This window comes from Tupaia chinensis, unplaced genomic scaffold (genome assembly GCF_000334495.1).
Source record: "Tupaia chinensis unplaced genomic scaffold, TupChi_1.0 Scaffold000235_1, whole genome shotgun sequence".
Classification (NCBI taxonomy): domain Eukaryota; kingdom Metazoa; phylum Chordata; class Mammalia; order Scandentia; family Tupaiidae; genus Tupaia; species Tupaia belangeri.
The window spans coordinates 1,993,770-2,005,267 of NW_006159713.1; the positions used below are offsets into that span (position 1 = coordinate 1,993,770).

Genomic DNA, 11,498 nt, shown 5'->3' on the forward strand with positions numbered 1-11,498 from the left:
GTCCAGAGAAGGAAAGGGTGAGAAATATATATAGAGAGAAAGTGAGAAAGCAAGCCACCAGGTCTGGGACTTGAACCATGGTTGGTCATGTGGGAGTCCAGCACCCTCACCATGCCACCTACCAGCCCCAATTTTGGGGCATTTTTAAGAACCATGCTGCAATGAGCATTCTTGCATATGTCTTCTTGTGTACATTGCACATAGTTTACTGAGATGTGTGTACAGCAGAATTGCTGGGTCAGAGGTTATGTGTAACTCTGGTTGCATAGGATAATGTAAAATCATTTTCTCTTTGTTTTTAAGTGGCACTTGCCTTTCTTTTAAAATTATTTTATTTAATTTTATTCATCATTGTTATTATTATTTTTTAATTATTATTATTATTTAATTTGACCAGAGAGAGAGAGGGAAAGTGAGAAAGAAACCCTCTAGCTGTGGGACTTGAACCTTGGTTGGCCATGTGGGAGTTCAGCACCGTAACCACCATGGCACCTGCTGGCCTCATGCAAAATCATTTTCTAAGAGTCGAAACTCTTAATCAAAATATCAAGTTGTCTTACCAGTAGTATGTGTTGGAGGAATACATAGACTTTTTAAAAAGTGAAATACCGAATACAAGGAAACGGTTGCAGTAACTATTAGTATCAGAGACAGGGAATCCAAGCATCTGTGTACTGAAATATCTGTCTCCCTGCAGCACACCGGCTCTGAACTCGGAAGCAGCTGAAGTCAGTTGTCCTGGACGGTGGTAAGGAACACAGCCTCCTGTTGGACGCTCTGCCTGGACTCTGTCCTGACTAGTTCATTACACCTGGCCCATGCTGGCACTCAGGAGCAGTCATAGGAAGGTGGCCCTGAATTCTCAATGCTGCCAGAGCTGTACTGGGTGGTCCTGCCTCAGTTTCCCTTCTGCTTTTCTGGGACTTCTGGGGACCTGGCATTGTTGCTGTAAGCCAGGCCTAATGTCTTCTTGGAGACCACTCCCATACACACCCTTCCCCCTTTATCCACAATATCCCTGAGTGGACCCCACTGGGGTTCCTCTGAATGACCGGGAAACCCCTTCATTATTTTTCCCAATATGTCAGCCAGGGCTGTTTACAAATCCAAGGATTCTCTTGCCAAATGTACAGCCTGTTCCCCAGGCTTTCATGTTATAATGAAATGAATAACAAGGGAGACATCTTAATATCCTATTCTGCTAGAAAGTGAGATTATTTTCTCCCCCTCTCTCTTAATAGATAAATTAATATCATCAAACATTCTGAAAAGATCCTTTATGAAAACATCTCTCTTGCCAAAAAGAAAAAAAAAAAGTTGTATTATAAAACTGGAGAAATTTGTTTCAACTTATTAAAAGCCCCATTCTCAGCCATGAATTCAGTTCCCTTTTTTTTCCCCCCCTTCAATTAATTTCACACTAATCCATTTCTTTATCAGGCGTTGGAGTGAATGCGTGTGGAGTGAGTGATGAGAATGGGAGGGCAATGGAGGTGTTTGGCTCTGTAATTTCATCCTTGAATTTGGTGATTACTAACAGGACAACTTTTTTAATTTGCTCTTTTGTCTGGATTCCCTGGCTGACAATCTGCTCGGTGAGCTCGGCTTTTTAATCAATCACCTACATAATCAAATGTCACTGGCTATCTGCTCCGTGTAATTACTTTTGCAATTAAAAATCAACCTCAAGTTGCCTCATCTAATTAGAGGGATGGGCAGATTTTCATCTAGATTGATTTTTTAATAAATATTGACTTAAAATGCCATAATCTCATCATATTCTTTCATTTTCTTTGTACCAAAAATCAAACAAATGGAAGAATTAGCAAGCAGAAGGAATCGTGGGACTTCAAAAGCTTCTTCTGGTTGAGACACACAAACGTATGCTGTACCGAAGCCCAGCTTAGCTCGCCTAATAACGACACTCAAGAGCTTCCACCTTTTATTGGAAAAAAGAACAAAGCAATTCAACGATTATATTTCACACTAACATTGTTGCAAGCCCACCATTCTAAGAGCTTCTAATTTCATTTATCCTGCTGCCAAGGATAGTTCTTTCTATGAATGTTATTATTTCATTTCAAACAACCCCCTGCATGCTACTAGAATTTTTAGCATGAGCAGAAAATAAACGTTTCTTACTAGAACCACCCCTACTGAATTTTCTTAAACATACAAATGCCACGACAGCCAGAGAATTTCCTCATCTCTGCTGTCTTGTATCTTTTCTGAATTGTAATTAAAACATTGTCAATAACACAGTTGGTTGCTTTTGGGTTGTAGTGGCTGTTGTCGAACAAGGAAAATCCACAGTCTGGTAAGGGATTACCCACAGGAAAATAACACACTTTGCTCAGAGAACAATCATCCTGAGATGAAATGTAATCGTATCTTCTGTGCCTATTTCGTTCTTTCTGTTTTTTTTTTTTTTTCCTTAAAAAAAAAAGTCTTGTCGGTGGCCCTGACAGAATTCCATTTAAACCTCAGCTGATCGGGATGATGATGAAGAGGTAACAATGTCTCTAGCATCCCTGCTTTATTCTGGCTCAAAGAAGGTACTTCTGTCTTCTTGCGCATTCACACTGCAAGGGAGGAATCGCCAACTGGACCCATATGATTGCACAAGGCACTTTCAGAATAGGGAAGAAGTGATAACCTGGGGGTTGGCAGGTGGATAAGGAGCTGGGCCTCTGCATGGCCAGTAGTGGTTCAAGTTCTGGAACCGGCGGCTTGCTTTCTCACTTTCTTTCTCTCTCTCTGTTTCTCTCTGGTCAACTTTTAAAAAATAATTATGATGAATAAAACTAAATAAAATAATTCTTTGTATAAATAAAATAACTTTTTTTCTTAAAAAAAAGAAAAAAGAAGTGGTAACCAAGGCAAGTCAGACTTTTGGCTCTTACTAGTAATGAGTCCAAGAGGGGAGAAGGGACAGACCTAAACAAAAGATCCAAAGACCATAGAGAGCAGTGATTCCACCCATGTCTCTCTCCACGAGGCAGAGAAGGTCCTCATTGTGGGACTATTTCATCTGCAATTTCAGTCTTACTCTCAACTTGATGTTTGAATAGTATTTCTTCTTTTTTTTAAGACCATAGTTTAGTTTAACACCTATCCTGCCATGAATTCATAGAGACTAGGTTCCAGAAGCTCAGGCCCCTTTCCATTGGTTCTCACAAAATGTGCTTCTCTGGGTGGAGCAGGCTGGCACTTTAGTTGAACCCAGGTACCTTTCTCTTTGTGTTTCTTCTTTTTCTGGTCATTTTCTTCACATGTTTTAGGAAGCTATCTCTGCTCTTAGAATGCATCGTACACTCAACATGCACATTAATTCTCTTGGCAAGAGTCTTGCCCTTAACTTGTTTGTTTACAACAATGCCAACAACATGCTGGGTAACATTGCAGACTCTTCCAGTTTTGCCATGGTAACATTTATGGGGCATTCCTTTTTGAACAGTACCCCTTCCCTTAATGTCTACAATATCACCTTTCTTGTAGATTTGCCTGTATGTTGCCAAAGGACCCACTCCGTGTTTTCTAAAAGGCCTAGAGAACACACTTGGTTGCCTCTCCTCTTTCCCTCCCTTTGTGTTCATCATTTTGGTGAATTACTGGAAGATGGTAGTTTCAAAAAGAAGGCCCAAATGGTATTTCTAAAGAGATTCTGTGATCTATTAACCCTATAAAATACTGCTCCCTAAATAAAGGTTGTATCGCTAAATTACTCCCCCAAAATTCTGTATTTATGAGCTGGAGAGAAATAGTATATATTATGCTATTATTGAAAGTTTCTGAGAAGTTGTGCAACAGAAGAGTATGTTAGGCCTGAATTTATCAAACTAATTTATCCATAGGTTGTCTTATCTGTTCATTTGTTTGAGGCATGCTACGTAAAAAGCATTGTCTTGGTACACACTTTTGAGAGTAGTCATTTATTGTGTGTCAGGCATGGTGTGAAATGATCTGCCTGCCTTTGTTTTATTTTGTTTGTTTGCTTGTTTTTTTCATCTAACCCGTGACAACTGCTCTGTAAAGAAAGCACTGTTGGGACCCAGCAGTTAGCGTAATGGCTATGTCGCTGGACTCCCATGTAATTTGTTTGAGGCATGCTACGTAAAAAGCACTGTCTTGGTACACACTTTGAGAGTAGTCATTTACTGTGTGTCAGGCATGGTGTGAAATGATCTACCTGCCTTTTTTTGTTTGTTTGTTTGTTTTTTCATCTAACCCGTGACAACTGCTCTGTAAAGAAAGCACTGTTTATATTATTACTATTATCTCCATTATACAGATGAGGAAACTGAGGCTTCAAGAAATGAAGTTGATTGTGAAAGGTCACAGAGCAGAGAATTGGCAGTTAAACCCAGACCCACATCTGAAAACACTAAACATTGTGGATTTTGAGCTATTTTTCTCTAAGAATAAGGCTGGAGACAAAAGATGGGGGTTGCTGACGTGGAAGAGAGATTATGCTGTCATGAAAGAAATAAGCATTGGGGGGTGGGTGTATCAGTTGTCCAAGGAGCCATTTTCAGATGAGCCATTTTTTTTAAAAAAATATTTATTTAATTTATTTATTTGAATTTGACCAGAGAGGAATGGGGGTGGGGAGGGGAAGGTAAGAAAGTAAGCCACCAGGTCTGGGACTCGAACTGCGGTTGGCCATGTGGGAGTCCAGTGCCCTTAACCACCACACCACCTGCCAGTCCCAGATGAGCCATTTTTAAAATGTTTATTTATTGCCCTCTCTTGGGATAGGTTTTGCTTTCTCACCTTTGTTAGCATCATGGCTACAGAAGATTTTGTTTCCTCTATTCTAAGAGAAAAGCAGTAATCAGACATACAGACAGGAGGATAAATGACCCTTTTTGGTTGGTCTTGGTGGTGGACATGGGGTAGAGGAGACTGTAGGGGAACTGAAACGCGCTCAGCCCATCTGAGCCGTGGAACTCTTCGGCTCCAGCCACCTCTGGTTGGATAGGAATGTAGGTGCCATCCGTCACAGCTTCTTTTCAAAAGAAGCTAGAAGCCCAGATTTTGATGTGAGCTCAGCCCTTGGTCCTCAGCCCTCAGCCCTTACATGGCAGTTCTTTGTCTAAGAAAGAACCACGCAGACCAAAGGAGACACATCTACCAGCCAGATCCAGCATGGGGGCCACTGACTTCAAGGCTAATGGCTATATTGCATGGATGGGGAAACTGAGGCCCAGAAACAGGAAGTGATTTGCCTGAGGTCCCCAACAGTCTATTTCAGAGATGAAACCGGAGTCAAACTCCTTAGTACCCCTCCTGCTCTGGCCACCCTACCTTCCCAGCCCGTTTCGGTTGTTCAGTCCTTCTCGGAATGTCTTTCGTTCTCTCTGCCTGCAATGTCCTTCCGGGCTCATGTAGGTTTCAGCCTGTCTTGTAGACCTTCCCTAGTTCCTTAAGCAAAAGTAGTCTCTTTTACACATTGGTGCATTAGCATTTCTTACTCTGAATTTTAAGGTTTTGGTCATTTATTTGTTGATGCTAGCCTGACCTTCTGAAGGGCAAGGACCCTAGGGATTTTATCTGGGGATCTCTAGAGCCTAGGACGGCATCCGGTGCCTAGCAGGTGCTCAATAAATGTGAGTGGAGCAAACGGATGGAAACAGGACAGTAATGAATAGAGTACATGAATGAGAAAGCAAAACAAAATCTTGGTCACCCAGTCAGTATTCTTTACCACACGCATTGTCATCAGGGCTTTTAAAAAAGAGAAAAATGTTGATGTGGAAACAGAAGGTGATAGATCAGAGAGGTTGGAAGAATTTGACAGTCCCAGAGTCAAACACTGGCTTTGTCATTTACTAGCTGCGTGATCCTGGATGAGACATCTAACTATTTATTTTATTTGAAAGAATTATTTTTTTATTTAACTTTATTTATTTATTCACTACTTTTTAATTTGACCAGAGAGGGACAGAGAGAGAAAGAGAGAGAGAGAGAGAGGGAGAGAAAGAGAGAGAGAGAGAGAGAGACAGAGGAAAAGTGAGAAAGCAAATCTCCAGGTCCAGGACTTGAACCACGGTCAGCCATGGTCGGCACCATGGTCCATTGCCCTTAACCACCATGGCACCTGATGGCCCCTTAACTTTAAAAAAAAATATTTATTTTATTTATTGTCATTATTACTTTTTTAAAAAATTTGACCAGAGAGCGAGAAAGAAAGAAAGGGAAAGTGAGAAAGCAAACTGCCAGGTCAGGGACTTGAACCACAGTCAGCCATGTGACAGTCCAGTGCCTTAACCACCACACCACCTACTGGTCCCGACACATTTAACTTGGATACCCCAATGTTCTTGTCTGTAAAATGGGTCATAGTGCACCAACAGCAGGTGAGTTGCAGGGATAACTGGGATAATGTATATAACGCACTTAGCTCTGCGCCTGGCTTGCAGTGGGGCTTGCTAATTAGTAGCTCATATTATTATTAAAAAGAGTAGTTAAATGGTTCTTTTTTGCTTCAGTAATTCCCAGCCTGCTACTCATCCCTTTAAAGATAAACCAACAAAGCAGCAACAGTAGACTTAAAGAACTCAGAAGCCAGGCGGACTGTGATGGGAACTCAGGGCTTTGGATTTCCAGCTCAGCCCTCAGCCCTCTAGTCTTTCTCTCCCCCTCCCCTGCTTTGAAGTAAGACTCTACAAAACCAGCAGCCGGAAACATGGAGGCACAGAGCAGCACCGGCCCGGATTGCTCAATGGGGCTTTTCCTGCATAAGCCTCAGTAAACACATCCCGAGAGTACCTGAACCAACACTCAATATCAGCCCAGGCCCGAGGATTAACAGGCAGAAAGGGCTGCCGAAGTGGGATCCTTCGTACGTTTTCATATCTCTCCTCTCCAGGAAAACAAACAGCTTCTGCAGGGTCTCAGTTGTCCATTACGGTGAAGGCTGTGATCAGCCTAAGAAGACAGCCAGCCCTTCGGCCACATAAACCTTCGCATTGTAATTTAGGTGTTGGAGCCAATCAGAAAAAAAAAAAATGCTCTTCCAAATTCAATTATAGTTATTTAATAACAACAACAACAACAACAATAATAGTTGTTCTCATTTCAGTATTATATATAATAAGGCAATCCCCCAAGTTTAATTTATAACCAAATAAGTGGGCTGACGAAGAAGAATGGCCTTGCGTTTTTCCATATAATATTTTAGTTGCATTTGCATGTGGAGGAGGATTTGTGGCAAGCAGGAGGATTAAATCCCATGAAATCATTATACAAATTTCAAAATGTCAAGTACTCTGATAGAGATTATGATTTTATCTTCTTATTTTGACAGGAAACCGTGTGTGGTCACCTCTGTCTTAGAACAAGCGAGGAAGGGAGGCCAGGGGAGACCAAATAAAGATAGAGGAGCTTGCAAGTTTCCTGATCAGCTGTCTTTTCATTCTGCTAGCTTGTACGACAGAGCGTAATAGACATTTTCCTTCGCACGAAATAATAAGAGCAGTACTTATCGCGCGGTGCCTCCAGCCAGTGGCAAAAGGAAATTAGAAAAGTCCAATGAAGCTGAGAAGTAATTAATCATCATACAGTAGGGCCTGTCAAATCAGAAGGGTCCTTCCCGCTGATAATGCTCCCCAACTCAATTTAGACTGATAGAAATTAGAATTTTTTTTTTCCTCTGGCAAAAACAAAAAGACTAGAGTTAGCACAAACGTGGCCAACTGTTGGCTTTCTTGACTGCCTGACCCATTTAACAGCGATGTTTGCATCAAGTTTAACTCAAGCCAAAATTGAAGCAACATCATTTACTCCTCAAGGCAAAGGAAAATCATAACTACATGGTTTTAAGTCTCCCCCCAACTCTTTTTCTTCCCCCCCCCCACTGAGTCTTAGATATATAGAAAAAAATAAAGTTAATTCTATTGATCAAGTTGGCTGTTCTCCCCATAGAGCTGGCGAGAGGAAGCACTTACCAATGTCTGTAATGAGTCTGCACTCTTTGGAGATCAAGTGAAATAAATAAAGTGGAGTCGCTGAGGGCTTTTGGCAGAGGGAAGTAGAATAACAAGCTGCTGTCAGGGATTCTTGAACTCTGAGAAGGGCAGAAGCGGCAGGGGAAGATGGCGCCCCCTTCAGGAAAGTCGTCTGCCTGTTGGAACGCCCATGTCACTCCATAGTCCAGTATTGCCCCACCTTCACCCACTACTGCCACCAGTTCTGGTCTCACCGTGCTCCATAGGGCAAGTTAGCATTTCTAGTGCTTCTCCGGGTACCCGAGAAGGTGGGAGTCTTATAGAGGCTAGGGTAGGGATCTTGAACTCAAATATCCGTGGAGACACGGTAGGAAAGAAAGTGAGTGAAGCTGGCAGAGAATGGACAGTAAGGATGGTAGGGCCTGTGGCCAATTGGAGTTTGCTTGTCCTTCCCAAAGGGGGCCTTCTGCTGGGCTCCTGGCAGTCATTCTGAGGGGCAATACACACAGTGTGTTGCCAGGTCCTCTGATTTGTCCTAAGTCCAAGTCTAGTATTTAATATAAAATCTCCTATCTCTTACATGTAGGCAACTGACAGAATTAAAAATACACACACACACACACACACACACACACACATATGTATGTGCAGGCTCTCACAGACAGTGTATCTCAGATAGTCTTTGGATCATGCAGACCAGTGTTCGAATCCTGGCCCTCTTACTATAGGTCATGTGCTCCAAATCAAGTGACTTAATTCCCTTTTGGGCTGAGTCTCCTCATCTGTGGATGGTGGGTGACCATTTCTCCCTACCTTACGAGCAGGTCTAAAAGGCACTATACCACACAGAGCCCGGCACACAGGAGCTGTTTAACAAAAGGCAGCTGTGAATGGGATTGCCATGCCGCGCTACTCTCAGGGCACGTCTTGCCAGACCTACCCTTGATGCCCTCCCTCCCGGCCACATACACAGACCTCTCTTCATCTCCTCACTGGAAACTCACTATTTTTCTCTCTTTTTTTTTTTTTGCTATAGGGTGAATGCACTCTCCAGAAAGACAGAGAGAGGCAGAGAGATAGAAAGCAAGAAATCATCCCCCAAGGGGATGACCACACTGCAATCCCTTCTCCTCCATTCTCTTCTAGGGATCTCGGGCACGCACACACACGCCCCTGGCGTGAGTTTAAGCCACCGGGTCTGGGACTCGAACCGTGGTCAGCTACATGGGAGTTCAGCGACATAGCCATTATGCTAACTGCTGGTCCCTAAACTCACTATTTTTTATTCTTAGAGAAATTTTTGCTATAGGGTGTGTGTGTATAGTGGACAGGCAGAGAGAGAGAGAGAGACAGAAAGCGAGAAATCACCCCTGGGGAGATGGTCACACCGCACTCCCTTCTCCTCCATTCTCCTCTTGGGATTTTGGGCATGCACACACCCATGAGTTTAAAGTCACTGGGTCTGGGACTCAAACCATGGCTGACCTTGTAGGAGTCCAACAATAACCATTATGCCATCTGCTGGTCCCAGAAACGCACTATTGACACACCTAGCAACCTTCCCTTATTGGAGAGGAAAAGTAGGACTCCATCAAGTAGAAGAATCATAGAATTTCCTACATTTTGCTGCTCAAAGCAAGAACATTCTTATGTAGGAAATGTAATTGTTATCCCAAAGTTAATATGGCTGCCCTATTACCTACATTACCTCGCTTGTCATTTGAGGGCTATGGGGACAAATTAAGTCAGGGGGTCAATCTGGAGATTCAGAGGGAGATAATCCTTCTAAGTGGTATTTTCTCAGTGGGATTTGCATGCAAAAGGTCTCGGGGATACTTGCTTCTTTCATTTCCTTTGTGTCAAATGGCAGAGGAAAAAAAACCCATCAGCGTCAACCACAATCATATCTTCTGTTGGGTCTAGAAAGTCATGATGCACTTTCGCATAGAAAAACATAAAAAAGAAGTCATGACTTTACAGACGACCTAAGCTATCATGTCTTCTATTATTATTATTTTTTTTTGAAGAGGTTTTTGCTATAGGGTGCGTGCACTCACCAGAAAGACAGAAAGAGAGAGAGTGAGACAGAAAGTGAGAAATCACCCCCCCAGGGGAGATGACCATGCCACAATACCTGTCCCTCTATGTTGGGCACGCATGCACATGCACCCGGCGTGAGCTTTAAGCCACCGGGTCCGGGACTTGAACCATGATTGACTACATGGGAGCCCAGTGACATAGCCATTACCCTAACTGCCGGTCCCGCATGTCTTCTACTATTGTTCTCTGATCCTAATAGCAACACTGTGTGGGTAGGTATTTTCATTCCCCTTCGCAAATAAAGCTAAAGCCTGGAGAAGACAAGTAACTTGCCAAAGGCCACATGGCTAGTACCAGGACTAGTACAAGGACTCGGTTACTATACATTCAAGATTCAGGCTCTGTCTGGTTATTCTACTTTGTAAAGAACACCCTGGTTTCCCTTTTTCCTCTATCTTCACTTACTTCTTTGACTCTTCTGCTCTGTATTTATTCATTCCATAAATAGTTGTAGAGCACCTATGATTTGCCAGGCCCCTCCTTAAGAGTCTCAATATAGTTTCCAACAACTGTAACAAATGCACTAAGGAGCCTGAGAGAAGGAAGATGGTGGACAAAATTTAGAGTTCCGCCTGAGCCGCTTCCTGGAGATTACTGGAGTCGTATTGGAGTCACTGCTGTAACAGAGACCGGATCATGCAAAGGCCAAGTGAATGACGAAGTATACGTAGACTCTATGGTCTTTTAATAAACCTGATGTGTGCAGTCCAGTTCTTTTCCATGTGCTCACTCAGAGATCTAGGTTCCTTTCGAGTTGCGTTTCTGTCTTCTAGGGTAGAGGTCAGCCAACCTTTCCTATGAAGGTCAGTTAACAAATATTTTTAGCTTTGCCAATCATGTGGTCTCGCTTCTGTTATGGCTCCTCAACTGCTGTTGCGGTATTTAAAGGAATGCATATCTTTCCTTCTGTTTTTATTTATTTTTTTTCTTTTTAAACTTTGCTAGATGGTGTGTGCCTTTGCCAGAGAGAGATGGAGCGAGAGAGAGAAAGAGAAAGAGAGAGGGAAATTGAGAAAGTGCCCCCTTCCCTTGGGGGAGATGGGCATACTGCAATCCTTTCTCTTCCATTCTCTTCTTAGTTAGGACTTTGGGTATGCACACACACATGTCCAGCATGTTTTTCAAACTGCTGGTTCAGAGACTGGAACCACACAGTTGACCATGTGGGATTGAGCCATCTTAATCAGCATGGACTGGCCCTGTCTGGCTGGATTTAGGCCACTGTGGGCTGGATTTGGGCTGGCAGTTTGCTGGCCCTGTCCTAGGGCATTGGCATTGTCTCCTGGGTCTCTGATATTTCCAGATTCCAGGAAGGAGCAAGAGAGCATGGAGTAGGGATACCCAATGTCTTAAAGCCTGGAACTGGAGGCAGCACACATAGCCTAGGCTTCATTTTATTGGCAAAACATAGTCACATGGACATGTCCAACCGCAAGGGCAGCTGGGTAA

General features: G+C 43.0%; 1 long non-coding RNA gene across 1 annotated transcript in view; it reads left to right on the forward strand.

Annotated features, from left to right (window-relative positions):
• The window catches only part of LOC102478728 (uncharacterized), a 5,813-nt gene extending 3,729 nt beyond the window's left edge, over positions 1-2,084 (forward strand). Inside the window, exons 2-3 of the long non-coding RNA XR_334554.2 lie at positions 698-748; positions 1,821-2,084. This is a non-coding gene — a long non-coding RNA (uncharacterized LOC102478728). The remainder of the gene's footprint in view (positions 1-697; positions 749-1,820) is intronic.
• Positions 2,085-11,498: the final 9,414 nt, after the last annotated feature.